A 25,083-nucleotide genomic window follows, 5' to 3' on the forward strand; every position below is an offset into this window, starting at 1 on the left:
CGGAAGTAGGGAAGGGTACCTGTCAAAAACAGGTACCCATTTCCCTCTCCCCCTTGAAAGGAGCCAAATGTGGCACCAGAGGGGGGGAGGAAGCAGATGAGCGGAAGTTCCACTTTTGGGTGGAACTCCGCTCTAAGGCCACTACAGTAAACCGTAGTAAAGTAAATTACATGTGATTTCTCATACCCCACCAGATGAATGTTCCTTCTAGTAGAAAAAAGAAAACTGAAGCTAACTGGTTTCTGGCAGAAGCACTTTCAGTCACAGTGTCATCAAGCCAGAAATAAGGATGTACGAATCTACCTGGGTTAAATTCTCAGAGGGTTCAACAAATCTTTTTTTAAATTCGGCAACCCTCATTGAATTCTATGAGGATCAATCCTGTTAGTACATTTTGGCCATTCTTAGGGCTAATAGGTAAGCTTGTTCTGTCTCAAGGATAGAGAGCTAAACCTTCTTGCTCCATAAACTTCAGATACCATATTTCTTTGATCTCAAATTTATTAGAACAAACCAGGTGAAATAACAAACTGATAAAAATAAACATCAATTAGTACAAAATTGCATATAACAAAGAAAAAAATGATCTAAAATACAGGATGAGGTAACAAGAACTCACGTTTTAAGCACTCTCAGGGGTGATGGCGAGAGATTGAGAAAACATGTCTTGCTGCCCTGCTGTATCTTCTCAAAATTGTGGCTGATTCACTTCCTGTGGAAATTTCCCCAGAATGCTTAAGTTCCTAACAACTTTATTTAATACATTCTGTGAGTTTACAATATGTAATTATGCAGAACAACTGAAGCTATACCAAAAAAGAACAGTAGATGGCGCCTGCCCTCTGCATATAACTGTCTTGTGTGAATCAAGAAAACCCAACATGTTATTTTAAGCAACATAAACACAAGTAATCAGAATAGAAGTCTGGTGGACAGAACACTCCCCGCCTGACATCATGTGACGTCAATAAGTCTTCTGCAGAAAGCAACAGAACAAGTTTCTAATATTAGATACTATTCTTGTGTCCAAACATACCACACTATGTATTTTCTTTCCATTTTTTTGAGTTCATTTAACTTTTGAGACCTGTCCTCTGGAGTTCGCCTGCCATTGGAAGTGGAGAGAAGTCTTAAAACCTGTGTATGACTGCATACTTTACTATAGTATCTGGTAAGCAGCCTGTGTGACTACCATTGTCTGATGATCTTAAGGAGATTCTGGTGATGGTCTTTCTGTAGAATTTACCACCTATATATATGTCCTTCTGGTGAGCGGCTCATATAATCATTTGATAGAGTGGCATCCTTTGGTTCTTGTGGCGGGTTTGTTCCTAAAATTTAAAAAGTTAGGATATACTGCACCATGAGATCTTATTTTGTTTATTTACATATATCTTGCCACCTGCATTGAATTGATTGAGCCAAGCCGGAATAGCGAGATTCTACACCATCTCTACCTACTGACAGGTTTATTTTTATCTTCCATCTGGTAAGCAGACTGGACTGTCCCTACTATCCATATGGACTAATATTTGAGCGCCGCAAACCCACAATATTAATTTTACTTGATCTGAATTGTCTATATCAGAATTTGCTGGCAGACATATTTTGGACTTTATTATTTTTCTTTGTAATTTGAGCGCGGAATTTATTCTATATTATAGACATAGAAATGCTTAGTTTTATTGTATATGTAACCCAAAACTACTTTACTGTCTGTGCAAAACTCAGCTTTTTGAATTTCTATGTTTGTCTCTGTTGCAATTAGTTCAGCTAGCTTTATAGCCAATACTGCAGAACAAAGTTTCAATCTAGGTATGGTGTGTTTGGGGAGTGGTGCACGTTTTGCTTTACTCATTACAAACCCTATGTGGCATTGTCCTTTAGTGTCTATGGTTTTGAGGTAAGCTAGAGCAGCAATTGCTTTAACAGAAGCATCTGAAAATACAGAGCTGTTAGTGAGTCCTTCCACTCTACCCATAGGTTCTTCCTGACGGTGGGGAGAGGGTCTTCCCAGTCTAATGACTCACAGGTTAAGTCTCTAAGTAGTGCTTTACCCCGGATGGTAACAGGTGCTGCAAAGCCTAAAGGATCATACAAGCTGTTTATGGTAGATAGGACACCTCTACGGGTAAAGGGCTTTTCTTCTGTGTTTACTTGGAAGGTAAAAGTGTCAGATTTTAAATCCCAAAGCAAACCAAAGCTGCGTTGTATGGGAAGTGAGTCTGTGCCTAGATCTAAGTCCTTTAACTCACTAGAATGATCTTGGGCAGGAAAGGCTTCTATAACTTCCCTAATGTTGGAAGCAATCTTATGGAGTCTTACGTTGGAACAAGCAAGCATTGCCAGTGCTCTTTTGAGGAGACTGATTGCTGCTTCATTTTTGGGAAGTGATTTCAAGCAGTCATCTACATAAAAATCCTTGTCCACAAACTGTCTGATCTCTGACCCATACTCTGACTCTCCAACTCTAGCAGAGTGTCTGAGACCCTAAATAGCAACTGCAGGGGAAGCACTGTTGCCAAATATGTGCACCCTCATGCGGTATTCTGTGGTGTCTCCAGAGGGGTTGTTGTCCCTGAACCAAAGGAACCTTAGAACGTTTCGGTGTTCTTCGTCAACAAGAAAGAAATGGAACATTTGATGTATTTCTGCATGACCATTCATGGAATATTTTCTCCATGAAGGAAATTAAGTGTTCTCTCATCTCTAGTTTTCTTTGAAGATTGTGCCTTAGGGAAGTGAAGTGTTTATATACTAGCTCCCTGTTGTTAGGCAAATGTCGTCTTTGTGGCCTAAAAGGGAAGAGGTGCAACCCAGCTATTAGACTTGTTTTTTTCTATACTCTTTCCCATAACTTCCAGGAAAAGCCTATCCTCAAAGGACATTGCTACCTGATCGTCCTCCTTTGCTCTCCTGAACACTGTGCATCCTAAGCAGTGGCGGAGCTAGACTTTTAAAACAGGGGTGGCAAGGTATTATTTTGGGGGGTCAATATACATGTGTGTGTGTATATATATATATATATATATATATATATATATATATTAGGGCTGGGCAATAAATCGATTTAATCGATTTATCGATTTTTTGGTTAGAAATGTTTTTTTTTTTGGAAACTCGAGTTTTTTTTTATAATACTTTTTTCTCCCTTGCAGCCGAACTCCGCACCGCCGCGCCTGGATGTGACGTCAGCTGCGGGGCGGGCGGTGCATCTGTACAGGCCGGGGCTGCGGCGCGCTGATAGGTAAAGTCTCCCCGGCCTGGATGTGACGTCAGCTGCCGGGAGAGGAAGCGGGCGGTGCGTCTGTACAGACCCACTTCCATTTGTTTGGAACAAGCAGGACGCATTAGTTGCAGTCTTGTGCACTGCTCTACATTCACTACAGATGTCATCGTCCATCTTGGGTGCAAGCAGGAGAGACTGTGGCTATGTTCCTGCATACAATATGGGGCCATGATGGAGAATGAACATTTGCTATCAAGTCTGCATGAACTTTCATTCAAACAGAAGAAGCTCCTCAGTTAGTCTGCAAATACACATTTCTCACTCTGACATTTGATATATCTGACTTTATAATTTCAAATTGGGCTATAGTATAAATTAGAAGAGTTTGTCCATTCCAGTGACCACCACCAGTCATTTCTCACTCTGACATGTGATATATCTGACACTCAGTGACTTTATCATTTCACATTGGCCCAGCCGCCCATCATGAGCTATAGTATTAATTAGAAGACTATCATCCATTCCAGAGACCACCTGACCAGTGACCACCAGTCATTGACTGGTGGTCAGGTGGTCTCTGGTCTGGAAGAATGTGAATGTGAATGATAAAGTCACTGAGTGTCAGATATATTACATGTCAGAGTGAGAAATGACTGCAGTCATTTCTCACTCTGACATTTGATCTGACAGTGACACTCAGTGACTTTATCATTTCACATTGGCCCAGCCGCCCATCATGAGCTAATAGTAGTAAATTAGAAGACTATCATCCATTCCAGAATCCAGAGCGAGAGACCTGAGACCACCAGAGAGACTTACCTAATGGACGATTATAGCAGCAGGAGGAGGTCAGGTTTAGGTGGTACTAACTGCAGCTGCTGGTAGACAAGACTCGAGGTCACGCCACGGTGAAGAAGAAATCCTCCACGGTCCAGTCAGTGTCCACCCACCACGTGACATGCCGGCCCGGCCCGCCCCCGCAGCTAGTACTCACACACACACACAGGCTGGCCAACCAATCACATGCGTGAGTAGCGGCACAGCGAACCAATCAGGTGTGCAGGCACGCTTGATTGGTTAGCTGTGCAGCGGCTCACACGGCGGCGCCCGCTGCTGTTGCTGCTCACCGCGCTGCGCGCTCTGCCTCTGATTAACAGTCAGTCTCCTCCTCATGTGAGTCACCCATCTCCTCTCGGTCTCGAGAAGAACTAGCTAGCTGCGGCCGGCGGCTGCCCACTCGTTATAGGAGCGCAGCACGAGCGGGGTGGCAACAGGGGTGGCGAGGACTTTGTCTGGGGTGTCAAATGCCACCCCCAGCTAGCCCTCTGGCTCCGCCACTGATCCTAAGTCATCTTGGTCACCGTCATAGGTATTTCTGTCACAGAGGGAACTTAGGAAAGGAAGAGGTACAGGGTTGCTGTGTGGAAGCTCCTTTATGAGGATGTGATTTTGACAGGGCTGGAAAAGAGAAGGACTATCATTCTCTAGTGTACTAGTGAGCAAGTTATTAACAGATGTTGGTTTGTGTACGCCCCCCAGGCAAACATCACCTATAATGACCCACCCAAGATCAAGTTTTTGGGCATATGGGGCATTGTGAGGACCATTGATCTTTCTTGCTTTGTGGGCTTGCAAGATATCACTCCCTAGGAGTAAGTTTGTCTGAGCCTGATCATCTAGTTCTGGTATGAATGTGCTATGTGATTCAGGTGAGTCTGGTGAACTGCTGCATTTGGTGTGGGGATCTCAGAACTGTTGTCTGGGATCTGATTGCACTCTATTATGGTCTGTAAGGGTAGGCATGTCTTACCATCCATAGATTCGATTTGTAGGCCGTCAGCTCTTCTCCCCGCCATCTCCACTGTACCCACACAGGTCCTAAGGGAGTAGGGACTGTTGGGGCCCTTTATGTTCAGAATGTAAAAAAACATAGATCTAGCTAGTGACTTATTACTGTGATCATCAAAGCTTGACTGCTTTGTCTCTGTGTCCTTTTGGGTAAACTCTTACTGGACAGATTTTGGAACAGGATCTGCCATCTGTAATTCCTTTGCAGACTCCAGTGCACTGTGAAGTGATTGCTATTGCTTCTGTATTAGAGTCTTTGGCCTCCCCGCCATGCTCCTTGTCACTATGGGCAGCTGGCCCTGGGTGCAGAGCTGTGTTGTGATCTGTGCTGTCACACTCTGTATACCTAACACTGACCTTACAGTCCTTGGCGAAGTGTGTTGATGAAGAGCAGCACTTGTAACAGATGTTGTTCTCCTTGAGGAAGGCTTTGCGATCCCGTATGGTCTTTGTCCTGAAGGTTCTGAATTTCAGAAGAGGATGTGGCATCTTATGCAGAGGGCAGAACTAAGCAGGATCACTGTCTTGATCCTCTGGCTGAGACTCTGCAGATCTTTGGGAAGAAATGTTAGTTTTGTGCACTGCTACTGGAGCCCTGAGTTGCTTAGGGCCAGTAGAAGTGGCATAAGACACTGGAAAAAATAAGCTGGGGTCATCTTTCATTCCTGCTTGTCTGTCTACAAAGTTCACAAACTCTCTAGAGGGTGGAAAAGGTACCTTGTGTTTTCGTTAGTAGTTATAGCCATGAGCGATCCATCTTTCATGCAACTCATAAGAAAGTTTGTGTGCTAAGGAGTTAATACCTCTAGCTGAGTCAAGATAAGAAAGGCCAGGTAAGTCACCTTCTGCTTTAGCAATTTGTAACTCGATACACAGGTCACTGAATTCGCTGAGTCTTTCCTAACCTATGCTAGGTATTTTTGGGAAGTCCTCTATCCTTTTAAATAGTGTACTCTCTATAGCCTCTGGTGAGCCATAACATCTATCAGTCTGCTCCAGATGTTTGTGAGACCTCACTCCAGATGTTGGTGAGACCTCACTTGGAGTATTGTGCGCAGTACTGGAGGCCATATCTCCAGAAGGATATAGATACACTAGAGAGAGTTCAGAGAAGAGCTACTAAACTAGTACATGGATTACAGGAAAAAACTTACCAGGAAAGGTTAAAGGACCTTAACATGTATAGCTTGGAAGAAAGAAGAGACAGAGGGGATATGATAGAAACTTTTAAATACATAAAGGGAATCAACTCGGTAAAGGAGGAGAGCATATTTAAAAGAAAAAAAACTACCACAAGAGGACACAGTTTTAAATTAGAGGGGCAAAGGTTTAAAAGTAATATGAGGAAGTATTACTTTACTGAGAGAGTAGTGGATGCATGGAATAACCTTCCTGCAGAAGTGGTAGCTGCAAATACAGTGAAGGAGTTTTAGCATGCATGGGATAGGCATAAGGCTATCCTTCATATAAGATAGGGCCAGGGACTATTCATAGGATTCAGATATTTTGGGCAGACTAGATGGGCCAAATGGTTCTTATCTGCCGACACATTCTATGTAAGTCCTATCTCTGGGTGGTTTACATTAATGCCTCTGATCCTTTTGGCGTGCTCAGCAGAATCATTGCCAAGCCACTTTACGAGGAGATTTATCTGTTCCCTGTAGGATAGATCTAGACCAAGGGTGTCCAACCTGCGGCCCTCCAGATGTTGCAGGACTACATCTCCCATACTCCCTTGCCAGCCTCTTAGCTGACAGAGTATTATGGGAGATATAGTCCTGAAACATCTGGAGGGCCACAGGTTGGACACCTCTGATCTAGACCTTTGATGGCACTCTGGGAAGAATATTGCCAAGCCCTGTAATGCTGTGCGTGATTACTAAATTTGACAAGTCCTTGGGTAAATAACTCACGTTTTGCAAGGAACTTGGCAAGGTCTACAGTAACCTGGTTAGCATTGGGGTAGGCTGCTGGTGTATCGTGGTGTGGTGTATAGGCATACCTGGCAAAAGTATTTTCTTTAGGAGGGCTGGCTTCATACTTGCATACGGTTGGCGGCTCGTACCAGCTTGTTGCATACTCCCTTGGAGTGAAAGCAGGTGCTTGTATGAAGGCTAAGTACCTTGCTGAGTAGAAGGTTTGGTTGGAGCTGGACAGCCTGGATCTTGGTCAAAATTTTCTTGCTTGTAGCACTGGGGTTTGAGGTTGGCTTCTTGCTGCTTTATTTGATGTGACTCACTGGCATTTTGTTTGATTTCTTGCTGTGGAGTACTGCTTGGGTTAGAGTGCTGGTAGACATAATCTGGAGTGCGCTGCACGGAATCTTGGTGGTCCTCCTCTAGGCCCAGTATGCTGCTACCTACTCTTGGCTTATCGTAGACAGCTGCTTACAATGCTTCTGCTTCTGCAATGGCGTCTTGGGCCACTGCCAGTCTCTCCATGTTAGCTTCTAGGATAGCCTGCTGCATTTTCAGAGATGCCTCTTGCTGAGCTAGTTCAGCCTCCAGGCGTACTCTTTGATGTTCTTTCTCTTGCTCCATGCGTACTCTCTCCTGATCTCTCACTTGCTCCATGCGTATTCTCTACTTGCTCCGTAAGTACTTTCTCTTGCTCCATACATACTCTCGCCTTCTCTCTCTCTTGCTCCATGCGTACTTTATCCTTCTCTCTCTCTTGCTCCTGCCTTCCCTTTTCTGCTTCAAGGTGAGCCTTTTCTTTTTTCATCTGCAACTCTTGGTCTGCGAATGCAGCCCTGGCCCTCACTGCTTCAGCTTTTGAATGGGCGATTGCTGCTGCATTTGCGACAGATGACTTGGATGAGCTTGCTCGCGATAGTGTTTTGTAAGAAGATGCTCCACTGTGAGACATGGCTGTGGGGGAGAAGCTGTCCTGCTGTGTAGAGACAGCTGTAGTGTCGAGAGTGTGACAGAGTGCATCTCTGTGTAGCCTGGCTGCTTGCTTCACCTGCTGAAGGCCTGTTTCATCTAAGCCCGGGCTGTACAGTCTTCCGAAGTCAGCTTATCTTTACCCCGGGGGTCAGCAAAAATTTCACTTTTCTGTCTCTAGGACTTTGTGCTCCATAAATTTCAGATACCATATTTTTTATCTCAAATTTATTAGAACAAGCCAGGTGAAACTACAAATTGATAAAAATAAACATCAATCAGTACAAAATTGCATACAACAAAGAAACAATGATCTAAAATACAGGATGAGGTAACAAGAACTCACTTTTTTGCTCTCTCAGGGGTGATAGCGAGAGATTGAGAAACATGTCTTGCTTATCTTCTCAAAATGGTGGCTGATTCACTTCCTGTTCAAATCTCCCCAGAATGCTCTAGTTCCTAACAACTTTATTTAATACATTCTGTGAGTTTACAATATGTAATTATGCAGAACAACTGAAGCTATACCAAAAAAGAACAGTAGATGGCGTCTGCGCTCTGCATATAACTGACTTGTGTAAATCAAGAAAACCCAACATGTTATTTTAAGCAAAATAAACACAAGTAATCAGAAGAGTAGTCTGGTGGACAGAACAAAGTATTGTCCAAAAAGCATGGGAAACTGGGCACTGTCATTGAGGACATGTAACAATGCCAAAAAATTGTATTTATTTTTTTATTTGCCATACAATGGTTAGGGGGTCTTTTCATGGGATTTTGAGGGAAACATTGAAAATACAAAAATTCTTTAAATTGCATGCTTTGTTGATGCCTTAAAAAAGTTGTCAGGGAAAAGTACAAAAACTCCTTCAACGCATTTTTGGCTATGGAATTTATTTTTTTTACACTAGCTAGTGGTTCACTGAGGCTTTGCGTGCTCTCACTGATGCAACACTGTCCTGCAGCTTGCCAATTTATATCAAACTCTCAATAAAATTATAAGATTGCAGATGTGCAGAAGTGAAAAAAATTCATACAGATGATAGAGTAATGTAATATCAGACAGCAGTATGGCGATTGTAATGAGCAAGACTAGGCCCAAATTTACTACAGACAAAAAAAACATAGACAGTAGGGTTGCCACCTCATCCCTTTAAACCAGGACACATATTAATTACACAGGTTCTGAGGCTAATATAATGCACATAAGGCACTAAGTGAGTTTAATTACCACCTTAATTAGCCATACAACCTGTGTTATTAATGTGTATCCTGGTTTAAAGGGATGAGGTGGCAACCCTAATAGACAAGTGTTTACAACAAGAATTAAGACACCGCATAGGATACAGCAATGTAAAATGGGCATGAGCAGGACAGTTTATTACAAGAATTTATAGACCACAGTGCAATACTGGCCAGCAGCAGTAAAGTTTAACAACTTGCCGCCCGCCCGCCGTCATATGACGGCAGGACGGTGCGGCCATTATCCTGGGCGGACGTCATATGACGTGATCCAGGAATGCAGGGCAGGCGCGCGATCGCGTGCGCGCCGCCGTTCACTGCCGGTGTCGGCGTGTCCCCGGGACACAGCCGGTCACCGGCAGGGGGGAAACAGCCAATGGGCATGGCTGTTTCCCACGTGATCGGCTGTGTTCCAATGACACAGCCGATCACAATACAGCAGCCCGGAAGATGACCGCGCATGCGCGATCGGGAGCACGCAGCGCGGTCATGTCGGTGGCGCTGTGTTTCGTAGGAACACAGCTGTCACCGGCAGTAGTAAACAGTCACTGACAGTGACTGTTTACTATGTGATCGGCTGTGAATCCATTCACAGCCGATCACAAAATGTAAACAAAGAGCAGTAACTCACTGTTACTAGCTCTTCTCCCCTCACACAGTTTCCAGTGTGAGGAGAGCAGAGCCAGAAACAGTGAGTTACTGCTCTGTACACCTGTCAAATGTAAAAGCTCACAAATAAAGGTCCCCACACAGTCCTCAGCCCCCTCCCCAATTGCACCTGTCACCCAACAGTCACCTCATCAGTGCCCAGAAATTGACACCCATAACGTTCACATGTGAGCATAGCGATCGCGGGCAGAATCACAGCGATTCTGCCCGCGATCCGGAAATCATTGCAAATTGTGGGACGCCTGTGCGTTGCCCGTGATTTGCAATAGCACCCCAAATGCTGTGCGATGCCATGATTTCCACCTGCCGAATCGCGGTAACATCGCGCAAACAACGCATGACGCCCAAAAAAGGTACAAGAGCTTCTTTGGGGCGTCATGCGTTGTTTGCGTGATGTTACCTCGATTCGGCAGGCGGAAATCGCTGCAACATCGCACAGCGTTTGGGGTGCTATTGCAAATCACGGGCAACGCACAGGCGTCCTGCGATTTGCAATGATTTCTGGATCGCGGGCAGAATCGCAGTGATTCTGCCCGCGATCGCTACGCTCACATGTGAACATAGCCTAAAGTTCACCGGTCACCAGAGACTGCCATCAGTACCACCGTGCACCATTGCCCGTCACCTGTCACCCATCAGTGACCATCGCCCGTTACCTGTCACCCCATCAATCACTGTCACCTGTCACCCCATCAGTCATCGTCATCTGTCACCCTATCAATCATCGTCACTTGTCACCCCATCAGTGATCGTCACTTGTCACCCCATCAATCATCGTCACTTGTCACCCCGTCAGTGATTGTCATCTGTCACCCCATCAATCTGTCACCCCATCAATCATCGTCACTTGTCACCCCGTCAGTGATTGTCATCTGTCACCCCATTAATCATCGTCACTTGTCACCTCATCAATCATCGTCACCTGTCACCTCATCAATCATCGTCACCTGTCACCCCATCAGTCATCGTCACCTGTCACCCCATCAGTCATCGTCACCTGTCACCCCATCAGTCATTGTCACCTGTCACCCCATCAGTCATCGTCACCTGTCACTCCATCAGTCATCGTCACCTGTTTGCCATATACATGCAATCACTTACCGACCGCCTAACGACTATATGCGTCGGCCATTAAAAGCTAAATACTGGGGTTATGGCAGCAGATAGCTGCCATAACCCTGGTATTTTTTGAAACGGCGGGCGGTCGGCTTTCAGATAAGGGTGGTCCCAGTGGCAGATTCGCCGCGGAATTACCCTTACGGTGCAGGGAAGAGGTGCCCCCCCCTCCTGTCGCGTCCCAGACGTTTTCCCAGCTTACCGGACCCGCCGGCAGCGGGGAAAACTATCCGGTCCCGGATCCTCAGAGACAGGAAGTCGAGTGAGGGCAAGATGGCCCTCACTCGACTCTATGGTCTTGGAGGACCGGAGCTACATTGCCTAGCAACCGGTTTAAAGGGACGCTTTTTTTTTTTTTTCCTTTTTCAACAATTTTTTTTTTCTTTTTTAGTGTAGTTGTGAGGTGTGAGGTCTTTTTGACCCCAGATCTCACAATAAAGAGGACCTGTCATGCCTATTTCTATTACAAGGGATGTTTACATTCCTTGTAATAGGAATAAAAATGATCAAAACATTTTTTTTTTTTAAACTGTGTAAAAATAAAAAAATAATAAATAAAATAAATAGGAAAAAAAAAAAATTAAAGTGCCCTGTCCCCGTTAGCTCGCGCGCAGAAGCAAACGCATACGCAAGTCCCGCCCACATATGTAAACGGTGTTCAAACCATACATGTGAGGTATCTCCACGATCGTTAGAGCGAGAGCAATAATTTGAGCCCTAGACCTCCTCTGTAACTCTAAGCTGGTAACCTGCAGAGATTTTTAAAATGTTGCCTATGGGGATTTTTAAGTATTAATGTTTGGCGCCATTCTGTGAGCATGCGCAATTTTGAAGCATGACATCTTGGGTATCTAATTACTCGGCGTAACATTATCTTTCACATTATGGAAAAAAATTGGGCTAAATTTACTGTTTTCTTATTTTTTAGTTAAAAAAAGTGAATTTTTTTCAAAAAGATTGCATTTGGAAGACTGCTGCGCAAATATGGTGTGATAAAAAATATTGCAACGATCTCCATTTTATTCTCTAGGGTCTCTGCTAAAAAAAAATATATAATGTTTGGGGGTTCTAATTTGTTTTCTAGCAAAAATGATTTTAGCTTGTAAACACCAAGTGTCAAAAATAGGCCCAATCTTAAAGTGGATAAATGGACAACTTTGTGAAAAGTGCTACTTGGATGTTAGGCCTATGTATGTGGTTAAGCTGTGTAAAAGTGTTACACATGTGGTATCGCCATACTCAGGAGGAATAGCAGAATGTATTTTGGGGTGCAATTTTTGCTATGTACATGCTATGTGTTAGAAATATTGCATAAATGGACAGCTTTGTGTAAAAAAAATGTGTTTTCATTTTCTTTCCACATTTTCCAAAAACTTGTGGAAAAAACTGACATATTCAAAAGACTCATTATGCCTCAAAAATTATACGTTGGGCTGTTTGCTTTCCAAAATTGGGTCATTTTATGGGGTTTCCATTGTCCTGGTGCTCCAGGGCCTTCAGAAGTGCGATAGGTTGTCAGGAAATGATATGTGTAATTTGTGCTCCTAGAATGCCGGACGGTGCTACTTGGATGTTAGGCCTCTGTATGTGGCCAGGCTGTGAAAAAGTCTCACACATGTGGTATCGCCATACTCAGGAGGAGTAGTAGAATGTGTTTTGGGGTGTAGTTGCAAGTATACATATGCTGTGTGAGAGAAATAACCTGTTAATATGTCAATTTGTAAAAAAAAAAAATCTTCATTTTGCAAAGAGTTGTGGGAAAAAATTACAACTTCAAAAAAACTCACCATGCCCCTTATTAAATACATTGGAATGTCTACTTTCCGAAAAGGGGTCATTTGGGGGGTATTTGTACTTTCCTGACTTTTTAGTGTCTCAAGAAATGAGATAGGCCTTCAGTACATCAGGTGTGGTCAAGTGTGATCAATTTTCAATGATTAGCACCATAACTTGTGGACTCTATAACTTTCACAAAGACCAAATAATATAAACTTATTTGGGTTATTTTTACTAAAGATAAGTAGCAGTATAAATTTTGGCCAAAATTTGTGAAGAAAAATTACTCATTTGCTAAATTTTATGACAGAAACAAAGAAAAATGCGTTTTTTCACAATATTTTCAGTCTTTTTTTATTTATAAAATAAAAAACCCAGTAGTGATTAAATACCATCAAAAGAAAGCTCTATTTGTGTGAAAAAAAGGACACCATTTTTTTATGGGTACAGTGTTGCATGACTGAGTAATTGTCATTCAAAATGTGAGAGCGCTGAAAGCTGAAAATCAGTCTGGGCAGGAAGGGGGTGAAAGTGCACTGTAGGCAAGTGGTTAAGCATGGATATTCGGCCTATTTTGTGAATCTCTAACTTTAATTTTTTATGATGGGAATAGGGGGGTGCTGTAAAAAAAAAAATGGCCAGCAGCAGAACATATTTAAAACATATTTTTACACTGATCTAACATGAAAGTTGTACGATTTCTCATCCAACTTTGACCTGCGACTTCATGTTTGACTTCCATGTCTTCAATGAATGTCTTCAATGAATGGAATCCGACTTTGATCCAACCATACCAGGCCCTTTCAGTCTGGGATGAATCTTGAGGGTAAATCCCATGCCACAAAAAAAATAAAAAAATAAAAAATGCTTAACCTTTATTTTGGTGGTGATGCAATTAAAGCAGGTGATGTAAAGTGTGGTGGTTAAGGTGCAAAATTAAACGGCATGCTGCAAATAAAAGGCACCTCAACGATTAGATGGATCAGCAAAGCTATACATATGATTGTATACTGTACGTAGAGCATGTGTTTATGTGTGTTTGTGTGTGTGTGTGTGGATTCCTATATTGTATCTGTATGAATACAGTAGTGGACTGTATGCCAGTTGTGCATAAATGTCAGTAGAAATTCAATTTTTGGTGGGCCCGGGAATAACCTGTAAAGATAAGTGTGGTTTTATATAAATAAAAATGAAATAAAATATGCTTTCCCTGGGGGGCGTGGCCTGGACGGCAATGGAGTAGGTAGCACACGCTCCTAGCTCTGCTCTCGGTCCATCCTGTTTGTTCCATCCTGGGTGCCCTACATCTCCCGCTGTATACCGGACCTGTTTGCTCAGCTCCCGTGCTCCCCCCGGTCATGTCTCCATCAAAGAAGGCCACCTTAGCGGCTGCCTAACTGGACAAATTCTGCCGGCAGGATCCAGGCCCTCCTCTGCAAGATGGCGCCATGCCTCCCGCGCCTGCAGCAGCCCCTAACTTAAGACAGGTACTGGAAGCTATATCCACATGTCAGGCCGACGCTAACAGCCAAAATAGAGGAGGTGAAAATTGATGTCTCCCTGATAAGACAGGATATGTCCTAGCTCAGGGACCGGGTTACTGACGCCGAGACCAGGATCGGTCAGGCTGAGGATGTCATCCTCCCGCTCCAGCATACCACTGAATCTCTTCAGCGGCAATTCCAACAATTGGCCCAACAGCAAGATGATTTGGAGAATAGGGCCCGCCGCTGCAACCTCCAGTTTGTGGGTCTCCCAGAGGGGGCTGAAGGTAATGACCCCCTCACATTCTTGGAAAACCTGCTTACTAACACCTATGGCAGGGAGGCATTTTCCACTACCTTTGCGGTTGAGCGGGCTCACTGCATACCAGCACAAAGGAGCCACATTCGTGGACTTTTATAGCTAAACTCCTGAACTACCGTGATCGGGACAAAATATTGCGACTGACCAGAGAGCGTGGGAATATACCCTTTCAGAATGTAAACATCATGGTGTTTCCGGATACCAGTAACGTGTCCCCTATAAGAACAACAATATAGCAATGTCCTACTTGCAAGGCCTTGCTAAGATCTTCACCGGCAGTTGGAGCTCATTAAATGAACAGGTCCCAATATGACTCTGTGTATAGCAAGCAATGCATAATAGTTGATTAATACTGAAAGATCTGGTGGCTGACTCATTTGCAAAAAACAACAATATCTCTCCTGCGCTCAAGTGGTATGCTGGAATGTGAATCTTCTAGGCGGTTTTATGACACAAATGAAGTGGTCTTGCTGCCCCCCTCAGGACCAAGGGTATCCAAAAGGCACTACAAGAAAACAACAAGAGAAGGGCGCACCGACCTTGTGCATTACCACTTAAAAGTTTATTAAAATCAAAGAAGGGTAGGAGTCCAGGGACAACCTGGGCTCTAGCGATCACAGGATGATCACATTTAGTGTAAATAACAATATAACAAGGCAAGTGGGGAATATAAGAACCCTAAACTTCAGAAGGGCAAACTTTCCAAAATTGTACTCATTGATGGAAAGGGTAAACTGGGACCAAACCCTGGGATCCCTGACCACAGAGGATAAATGGGAATGCTTTAGGAACATATTAAGCAAAGGCATCTTGCAGTGCATTCCTATGGGAAATAAATTTAGAAGAGACAAAGCCAAACCTGGCTGGCTAAACCGTAGCGTCAAAAAACTTATTAGGGGAAAAAAATTGGCCTTTAAGAAGTATAAATCAGAGGGCACAGTATCGGCTTTCGAGCAATACAAGGAGGCAAATAAGAAAAGTAAACAAGAAATCAAGATGGCTAAAATCATCTTTGAGAGACAAATAGCAGAGGATAGTAAAAAAAAACCCAAAGAAATTCTTTAAATATATCAACAGCAAAAAAACTAAGGCAGAGCATATTGCACACATAATTAACAATGATGGGAGGATGGTTACAGAGGACACTGAAAAAGCAACTGTGCTGAATGCTTTTTTCTCGTCAGTCTTTACACAGGAAACGGAGGGGTACACGGACCATGACTGTATGGCTAGTAGTAATACACAGGACTTGCCACTATGGCTAACAGAGGGTGAAATCAGGGAAAGGCTGGATAAACTTAACACAAACAAATCACCAGGCCCGGATGGCGTACATCCGAGAGTACTCAAGGAACTCAGTAAAGTTATATCGAGACCACTGTTCCTGATCTTTGCTGACAGTATTAGGACAGGAGATGTACCAGGGGATTGGAAGAAAGCTAACATGATTCCATTATTCAAAAAGGGCCAGAGGCATATCCCGGGAAATTATAGGCCTGTCAGTTTCACATCAGTAGTATGTAAACTTCTGGAGGGGATGATAAGGGACTATATCGTAGAGTTTGCTAAAGACAACAACATCATCAGCAGTAATCAGCACGGGTTTACAAATGGGCGTTCTTGTCAAACCAATCTCTTAACATTCTACGAGGAGGTGAGCTGTGAGCTTGATAGGGGGAGACCAGTGGATGTGGTGTACTTGGATTTCGCTAAGGCGTTTGATACAGTTCCCCACAAGCGCTTAATTTATAAAATAAGGTCTGCAGGTATCGATAGCAGGGTTTGCTCTTGGATACGGAACTGGCTTAAAAGGCGTGTCCAAAGGGTAGTAATAAACAGTGCATACTCAGACTGGTCTGAGGTGGTAAGCGGGGTCCCCCAAGGCTCAGTCTTGGGACCAACCTTGTTCAATTTATTCATAAACAACATTGAGGTCGGGATAAGTAGTTCGATATATGTTTTTGCAGATGACACAAAATTGGCCAGGGCAATAACTTCACAACATGAAGCAAATATCCTACAGAATGACCTGGACAAAATTACAGAGTGGGCAACGACATGGCAAATGAGGTTTAACGTGGAGAAGTGTAAGGTTTTGCACTTGGGGACTAAAAACATAAAAACACAATACACGTTAGGAGGGGAACCCTTGGGGGAATCAAAAATGGAGAAGGATCTGGGAGTCTTGGTTGATGATAGATTAGGCAACAGCCTGCAATGTCAAGCGGCAGCTGCCAAAGCCAGCAGAACATTAGCATGCATAAAGAAAGGGATGCATTCCAGAGATAAGACTATAATCCTTCCACTTTATAAAACTCTGGTCCGACCGCATCTGGAGTATTCCGTCCAGTTCTGGTCGCCAGTCCTCAGGAGGGATGTGTTGGAGCTGGAGAGAGTCCAGAGAAGGGCAACTAAACTAATTAGGGGATTGGAGGACCTTGACTATGAAGAGCGTCTACAATCGCTCGATTTATTCTCCCTGGAGAAGAGACGTCTGAGGGGGGACATGATAGCAATTTATAAATATCTTAATGGGGATCCCAGCTTAGAAAAAAAGCTGTTCATTCGAAGGGATTGCATGAGGACTCGAGGGCATACAATGCGATTAGAGGAGAAGCGTTTTAACCTCAGGCAACGTGGGGGGTTCTTTACTGTTAGGGCTACAAGATTGTGGAATTCTCTACCACAAGAGGTGGTTTCTGCGGGTAGTATGGTGGCTTTCAAAAGACTCTTAGACTTACATCTCAAGGATCAGAACATTCAGGGGTATGTGAGATGATTACAGCCACACACACCTACACAGGTTGAACTAGATGGACTATTGTCTTTATTCAACCTCACCTACTATGTAACTATGTAACTATGTAGCGTACAATATACTCACAAACGCAGCATATGAACAAGCATATAGGAAATGGGCACCGCTCGCTTCTAGGACACTTCTCTACTGCTGGATAGCGTGATGGTATCCTCAAAACCTGATGTGGCTTACGCGTTTCGAGGGAGGACCCTCTTCCTCAGAGCCAAAATCGCCACTCAAATTTTGTGATATGACACTACTTTAACTGACAAATGCACATTCATGCAACACTGTACCCAAATAAAATTATTGTCCTTTTTTTCCCCACAAATAGAGCTTTATTTTGGTGCTACTTGAGCACCTCTGTATTTTTTTATTTTTTTTGCTTTAAACAAAAAAGACTGACAATTTTGAGGAAAAAAAACTATATTTATTTACTTTCTGCTATAAAACCTATCCAATCAAAAAGTTTAAAAAATTGAATTTCTTCAAAAATTTAGGCTAATATTTATTCTGCTACATATTTTTGGTAAAAAAAATCCTAATAAGCGTATATTTATGGTATTGCGCAATAGTTATAGCATCTACGATCTATGAGATTATTATTTTTTTTAACTAGTACTGGTGCCGATAAGAGATTTATAGCGGGACTGCAATATTGCGGCAAACATTCTGCCACTAACTGACACTTTTTGGGGACCAGTTACACTAATACAGTGATTAGTGCTAAAATATGCACTGTCACTGTTCTAACTACATTGGCTGGGAAGGGGTTAACGTCAGGGGCGATCAAAGGGTTTACTGTGTGTCTAAATAGTGTTTTACTATACTGTAAGAGGTGCTTTTAGTATGATAAGACATTTCCCTGACACAAATTCCATCCCTTCCCTCCTGTCAGAACGGCGATCTGCCTCTCTGTCCAACGATCGGTGGGTGCCAGAGGACATTGGGTACTGTGCAACTGCCGATTCACTTCCGCTGTGTGTTATCAAAAAGTAGCTAACTAACTTTTGATTTTTGATTTTTATTGTTGTATTAATAACTAAAGGGCATAGGAAACCAATAAAAAATATATAAAAATATAGATGAGTCAAACAAATCAGTTTTTTTTTAAAACAAGCCATAATTAAAGCTAAGCATTTAAAATCTTTATACTAAAAAAAGGAGCACATACTACTTGCGGCCATAGATATCTGAAGGCTTTTTTTCATCCACCAAGGCCCATCCATTTGGTCTTTCGTCCTGGATTCCATAGAGGTCTTACATATCTGTCTGAGCTCTGGTGTTTTCTGGACTATCGAGAAAGGCAATTGGACCGAAACGCGTCTAGTCCGATCCAGACACCTCAGACCCTCTTGGTTCCAAGACGTATCTATGACCATGTTTTTATCATATATTTAATTGTGATTTTGTATGTTTCATTTTTGTAATATGTGTAATAAAATTTATATATTTTCATACTCAAGTCCTGGTTCTTGCCGTTGAAAGTCCCAATCCTCAGGGGTTATTTTTTGTTCCAAAAAAAAGGAGCAGGGTTTACTAAAAAGATCCAACACCATTAAAGTGACTATTTTCTTTGCATATGCAGGGCAAAGTAAAATGATCACTTAATTTGCCTCCTCCCCAAAAGCGCATGCATACAGTACCTTTCTTTTTTCCCTCATTACTCTGTTTGAACCCCAGGAAAGAAGGCCAGACTTGTATAAAGTATTCAAAATTTCTACTTGAGTAAAAGTACAAGTGCTCGATCAAAAAGTGACTTGAGTAGAAATGGAAGTGCTCGCAGAAAAAGTTACTTAAGTAGAAGTACTAAAGTATTCAACATTTTTTTTACTTAAGTATTGCAAGTAGTTTTTTCAAAAAAATTGCTACTTAAGTACTAAAAGTAAAAAGTACCAGTAGTTTTGAAAAAAAAATTCTACTCAAGTACTGAAAGTAGAAGTACAAGTACTGTGTTATGTAGTTATTAAAGAAAGAAGTCAAACGTTTGAACATCATATTGTTTTTTATTATTTCAAATGATTTATTCAAATGATTAACCTAAAGGACAATCACAATTCCTTAGGCTGTAACTTTTTGTAAACAAAAAACAGATAAAGTATGTCCCTCCCTTCCCCTTTTAAAGCATCCACCTTTTAAAGCCAGGGGTGGTCTCCTTCCTGAGCGTCCTCACTCTCACAGCCAGGCAGATCACTTGAAGTTGAAGGGCCAGGGGTGGAAGGTGGTGTTATTGGTTCGTCCATCTTTTCAGCTGATCAAAAGGCAGAACAGGAGCATGCGCAGTCTTCTTAATCGTGGTTTGATTTGATTTGCTCAATTGATGATGATGTGCCAGGCCAGCTTCATCAAACCTACAAGGCTTAAAGTGAAAAATGCATCAAAAACTACTAACAAAGTGGCTGTGCTAAAAATGCTATTAAAGTGCCTGCAATTATATATATTCTTCTTGTATTCAAAATCATCGCCCACAGTATCAAAAATAAAGTGACATGTCTGTGCTAAATGCAGTGCAAATTATTCCCACAATGTAAATTTAATTCATATAAAATATATATGACAATACCACAATAAAATAAGTTGTGATTGTGAATAAGTTAGGTGCAAGTTTAAGTGTGTAAACTAAACTTTATAACGAAAAGTCCATAACTGAATTCCAGTGTGCAATCTAAGAAGTGCTTGTCACTTGCTGTCAGATGCTTCCACCTTTCTTCTGTGATCTGCTCAAGTAAAGTGGTGGACTGGATAGCCTCTCTCTCTGCCTCTCACCTTAGTAGCACTGGCACTGCACTGGTTCAAAAAGCTGTCTATATTATTTTCATTATAAGAACTTGTCAGAACATTCTTCCACCAACTCTCCTTCACACTAGTAGTGCTCATTTGCTTTGCTCAAGTCAAGTGCCACTGCCAATGGCCACTGCAGTGCAGGCACAGCCGCACAGGCAGAGGCAGGCCGCAGGAAGCACAGGCACCACCACAACACAACACTTATGGTCCATGGACCACGGATGGTCGGATAATCATCATAACCGTCAGTCTCACTCTTCTTGGTTCAAAAAAGCCACCCATGACCCGTGTGTATATAATATATTAATATTTTATATTGATTATTTGATTCTCAAATGGCACATTTGCCATGGCAAGGATTAGGCCCTCTCCATGGTCCACCTCACTCACCTCATAGAGAAGAAGATGAGATAACGAAGAAAATGCTCCGAGTCCTGCTCCCGCGTCCCGCCGCCCGTGTCACAACTCCTCTCAGTAAGGGCCCTAAGGGGTGGAGTCTGAGTGACACACAACACATTTAGAGGCGGAGACCTCGAGCGGGAAGACGGCAGCACGGCTCCTCCAGTGCGGTCTTAACTTGATGATCATGACAGTGATCCCGCGGGCCGCGGCGCGAGCGAGGCTGTGGGATTGATTGAATTGAGTTGTGCTGCCTACTGCTACACGCTACCTACTACTAAATTGTGAGTCAGTATATTTTATTTCATTTTTATATATAAAAGCGGTATTGTTGAGCACTACTAGCCACTAGATCTCCTGGCTGTCACTTTGTCACATGTTGGGGAATCACAGCGGCTCGGCTCCAGAAGTGGCGGGTGTCCCCGTCATCCTGCCAGGGCCGCCAAGAAGTTCATCACCTAATCTTAAGTTATTAATATCTTATGAGGAGAGGACCTATGGGATTGAGAATTGAAATAATTAAATATACATGGCTTTTTGAACCAGTGCAGTCAGTGCCAGTGCCACAGTGCCACCCAGACGCTATCCACCAGTGCCACCACCATTAAGTGTGTTGGTCGGTCACTCGAGCACTGAAGGAGGTGGAAGCATCTGACAAGTGAAGTGACACTTTAGATTTGCACACTGCAATTCATTTATGGACTTTTCGTTATAGATAGGTTTACACACTTCAACTTGTTGCACGCACCTGACCTAACTTATTTCATAACTTATTTTATTGTGATTTATTGTCATATTTTATATGAATTGAATTTACTGTTACATTGTGGGAATAATTATTTTCACTGCATTTAGGCTTTAGCACATTCATGTCACTTTATTTTTGATACTGTGTGGAGTGTGGGCAGGGCACTGGGGGCAACAATGATATTATATCGATTGCACAGGCACTTTATTCGCACAGCCAAGTTGTGTTTGTTAGTAGTTTCTTGATGCACTTTAAGAGCTGTAGCACCATTTATTTGTTTGTTTCATATTTTCTTTTTATTGGAAAGATTTGGTATAGCAGCTTTTATTATACACAGCCTTTATTTTCGTATGCGCTGATTTACAAATGACATTATACACATTTTTTTGAGCTTTATGTAACCTGCCATCTACTGTTCTGGCAGCGGTAATTTTTTTAAAAGTAACGAGTAACTATGCAGCACAAAAAAAAAATACTTGAGTAGAAGTATCGAAATCATCGAAAAAATGTAGTGAAGTAAAAGTAGAAGTAGGAGAAAAAAATTCTACTCTAGGAAAGTACAGATACCGCATTTCGGTACTTAAGTACAGTACTTAAGTAGTTCTACTTCGTTACTATACATCTCTGAAGAAGGCTTTAGGGGGCATATATTATGCATCTGATTTTATGGCTACCTGACAAGGAAAACAAAAGCTGTGATCAGCAACACTAGAAACACAGGTGCCGGTTGTGATCAGCAAACTGGAAAAACTGGTGCTGGTGGTGATCAGCAAACTAAAAACACTGGCATTTGCCATTATCTGCAAACTAGCAACACTGACATTTGCTGTGATCTGCAAACTTGCATGCATTGTACTGTTATCTGCAAACCAAGACACATTGTACTGTAATCTGCTAACTGCTCATACTGCCCACCAATCACAACAGAGAGATCATTTTTGCCATGCCACAAAGCAAATTATTTGCAGCTTAACCACTTTAAGACCGGAGGATTTTCCTGCTTAATGACCAGGCCACTTTTTTCAACTTGGCATTGCGTGACTTTAACTGAGAATTGCGCAGTCATGCAATGCTGTACCCAAACAAAATTTAAAATTCCTTTTTAGTTTTTCCACAAACAGAGCTTTCTTTTGGTGGTATTGGATCACCTCTGCGCTTTTTATTTTTAGCGATATTAATAAAAAAAGAGCGAAAATTTTGACATTCTCTACTTTGACAGTTAAAAAATATCCAATATATTCTATTTTGGTCATACATTTAGGCCAAAATGTATTTAGCTACATGTCTTTGACAAAAAAATTCTCAATAAGCGTATTTTTTTAAGACCGGAATATGACCAGGCCATATTTTGTGATTCGGCACTGTGTTAATTTAACCGGAACTTTGCAATTCACATACCACTCTTAGCCTTACGAACCATCAGAAGAGAAATAGAAGAAGCCTCATGATGCAGTACATATTAAAACCAATGTAATACAAATAAGACTGCACTTACTTAAGCAGCAGTGTTACAAGCAGACAATATATCCATGCACAGCTGCAGGACCTACCAGCGTGCTTAATGACGGTACAGATGCAGCTCCACCTGGTGCATTTCCTTGTAAGCGGCATCTTCAAGAAAGGTGGCCTTCTTCATTTTATAATTACTTAACAGCATCATTTACATATTTTACCTTTTTTTACGCTGAGTAGAAAAAGAGTTTGGGCCATTCTGTGTGAAAGCATCTGCAATACCCCTACAAAAGCATATGGTATGAAAAAGTAAAGCTACATTCACACAGCTGCACCGGAGTTGGCCATTGGCGAGAATCATCACATTCTTACCGGTGGTTCTAAGTGCTACTTGCACGCACTGTGTGTGTGTGAACAGCAGCAATTGTCAGCAGCAACTGGAAGATCAAAGCACATCCCACTATGATCAACGTTCATGACACTGGGAGGGAAGAGGTTAACCCGAGGTGATCAAAGGGTTAAGTGAGAGACTAGGGGGTGTTTTCTAACTGTATGGGGGAGGGGCTAGTGAAATGAACATAGAGACCTGTGATTCTATATAGAAGGTTCACAGGCGCTCTGTGATAGTTTCAGAGAGAGCAACGGTCAGCTGTGTTTACAACAGCGCAGAGCGATTGCGGGTGCCCGGCAGCAATTGCAGCTGCTGGCCCCGTGGATTGGCATCCCCGCTGCCTAGTGGGGGCCCCCAGGAGCACTCCCACGAACCAACGTACCCATACAAAACAACAAAATATACAAGTAAGTACTTTCTACCCGCTTTTAATGTACAGAGAGGAAGAGGTGGAGCCTAAAGAGGAAGGGGTGTGATTTACAGATGACAGAGTGGGTCGGAAACAGGAAGGGGTGGGTCGTAGGTAAATTTAGTCCGGTCTAGGGCAGCACAAAACCTAACTGCACCACTGGTCACAAGCCTTCCCACAATGCACTGCTCAAGTGCAGTGAATAAATTACTGATGTCAGTAATTTATTCACTGCACCTAAAGCAATGGATTATGGGGCTGTCAAACTCAGATATAAGTTAGTTAGCCAGAGAGAGTCCAAGGTTAATCAGCTGGATCTGTGGCTTAGCTGGTAGAATAACGGGCTTGTAAATGAAAGGCTGTGAGTTTGAATCCTCCGGCCAGCAGGTGATTAATATTAATTATGGATTTTAATTCAAATCTAATAATTGTCTCTCCCCTTCTGAAGTGACGTCAGTAATTTATTCACTGCACCTGAGCAATGGATTATGGGGCACTGGTGATGAATAAAAGGCTAGCAAGTGAGAGGCTGTGGGTTTGTGATCCTTGGCCAGCAGGTCATTAATAGTCACTTACATTTAAGCCTTTAACCACATTAGGAACGCAGGATTTTCCTGCTTTACGTCCAGCCCACTTTTTGGGATTCGGCACTGTGCAATTTTGACAATTGTGCTGTCATGCAACGCCGTACCCAAAATAAATTTACGTCCTTTTTTTCCCACAAACAGAGCTTTCTTTTGGTGGTATTTGATCACCTCTGCGCTTTTCATTTTTTTCGATATTAATAAAAAAAGCGACAATTTTGAAAAAATAACAATATTTTTCTACTTTGACAGTTAACAAATATCCACTATATTCAATTTTTGTCATATATTTAGGCCAAAATGTATTTAGCTACATGTCTTTGACAAAAAAATTCTCAATGAGTGTTTAAGACCGGAAGATTTTACCCCATTCCTGACCAGGCCATATTTTGCGATTCGGTACCGCGTTATTTTAAAGGACAATTGCGTGGTCGTGCAATGCTGTACCCAAATTAAATTAAAGTCTTTTTTTCCCCACAAATAGAGCTTACTTTTAGTGGTATTTGATCACCTGTGCGATTTTTACTTTTTGCGCTATAAACAAAAAAAGAGCGACAATTTTGAAAAAAATAACAATATTTTTCACATTTTTTTATTTGAAATTCCCCAAAAAAAATGTAAAAATCAAAATTTTTTACCATTTTAGGCCAATTTGATTTCTGCTACATATGTTTGGTAAAAAAATTGCAATAAGTGTATTTTTATTGATTTGCGCAAAAGTTAGCGCAGCTACTAACTACGGGGAATTTATGTAATTTTTATTGTTTTTTTTCTAGTAATGGCGGTGATCTGCGATTTTTTTTGCGGGACTGCGACATTGCGGCGGACAGATTGGACCCCTAACTGACATTTTTTACACTTTTGGGGGTACCAGTGACATTACTACAGTAATCAGTGCTTTAAATATGCACTGTTACTGTAAAAATTACACTGGCAGGGAAGGGG

The sequence above is a fragment of the Pelophylax lessonae genome, assembly GCF_965119305.1.
Source record: "Pelophylax lessonae genome assembly, chromosome: 1".
Taxonomy (NCBI): Eukaryota; Metazoa; Chordata; class Amphibia; order Anura; family Ranidae; genus Pelophylax; species Pelophylax lessonae.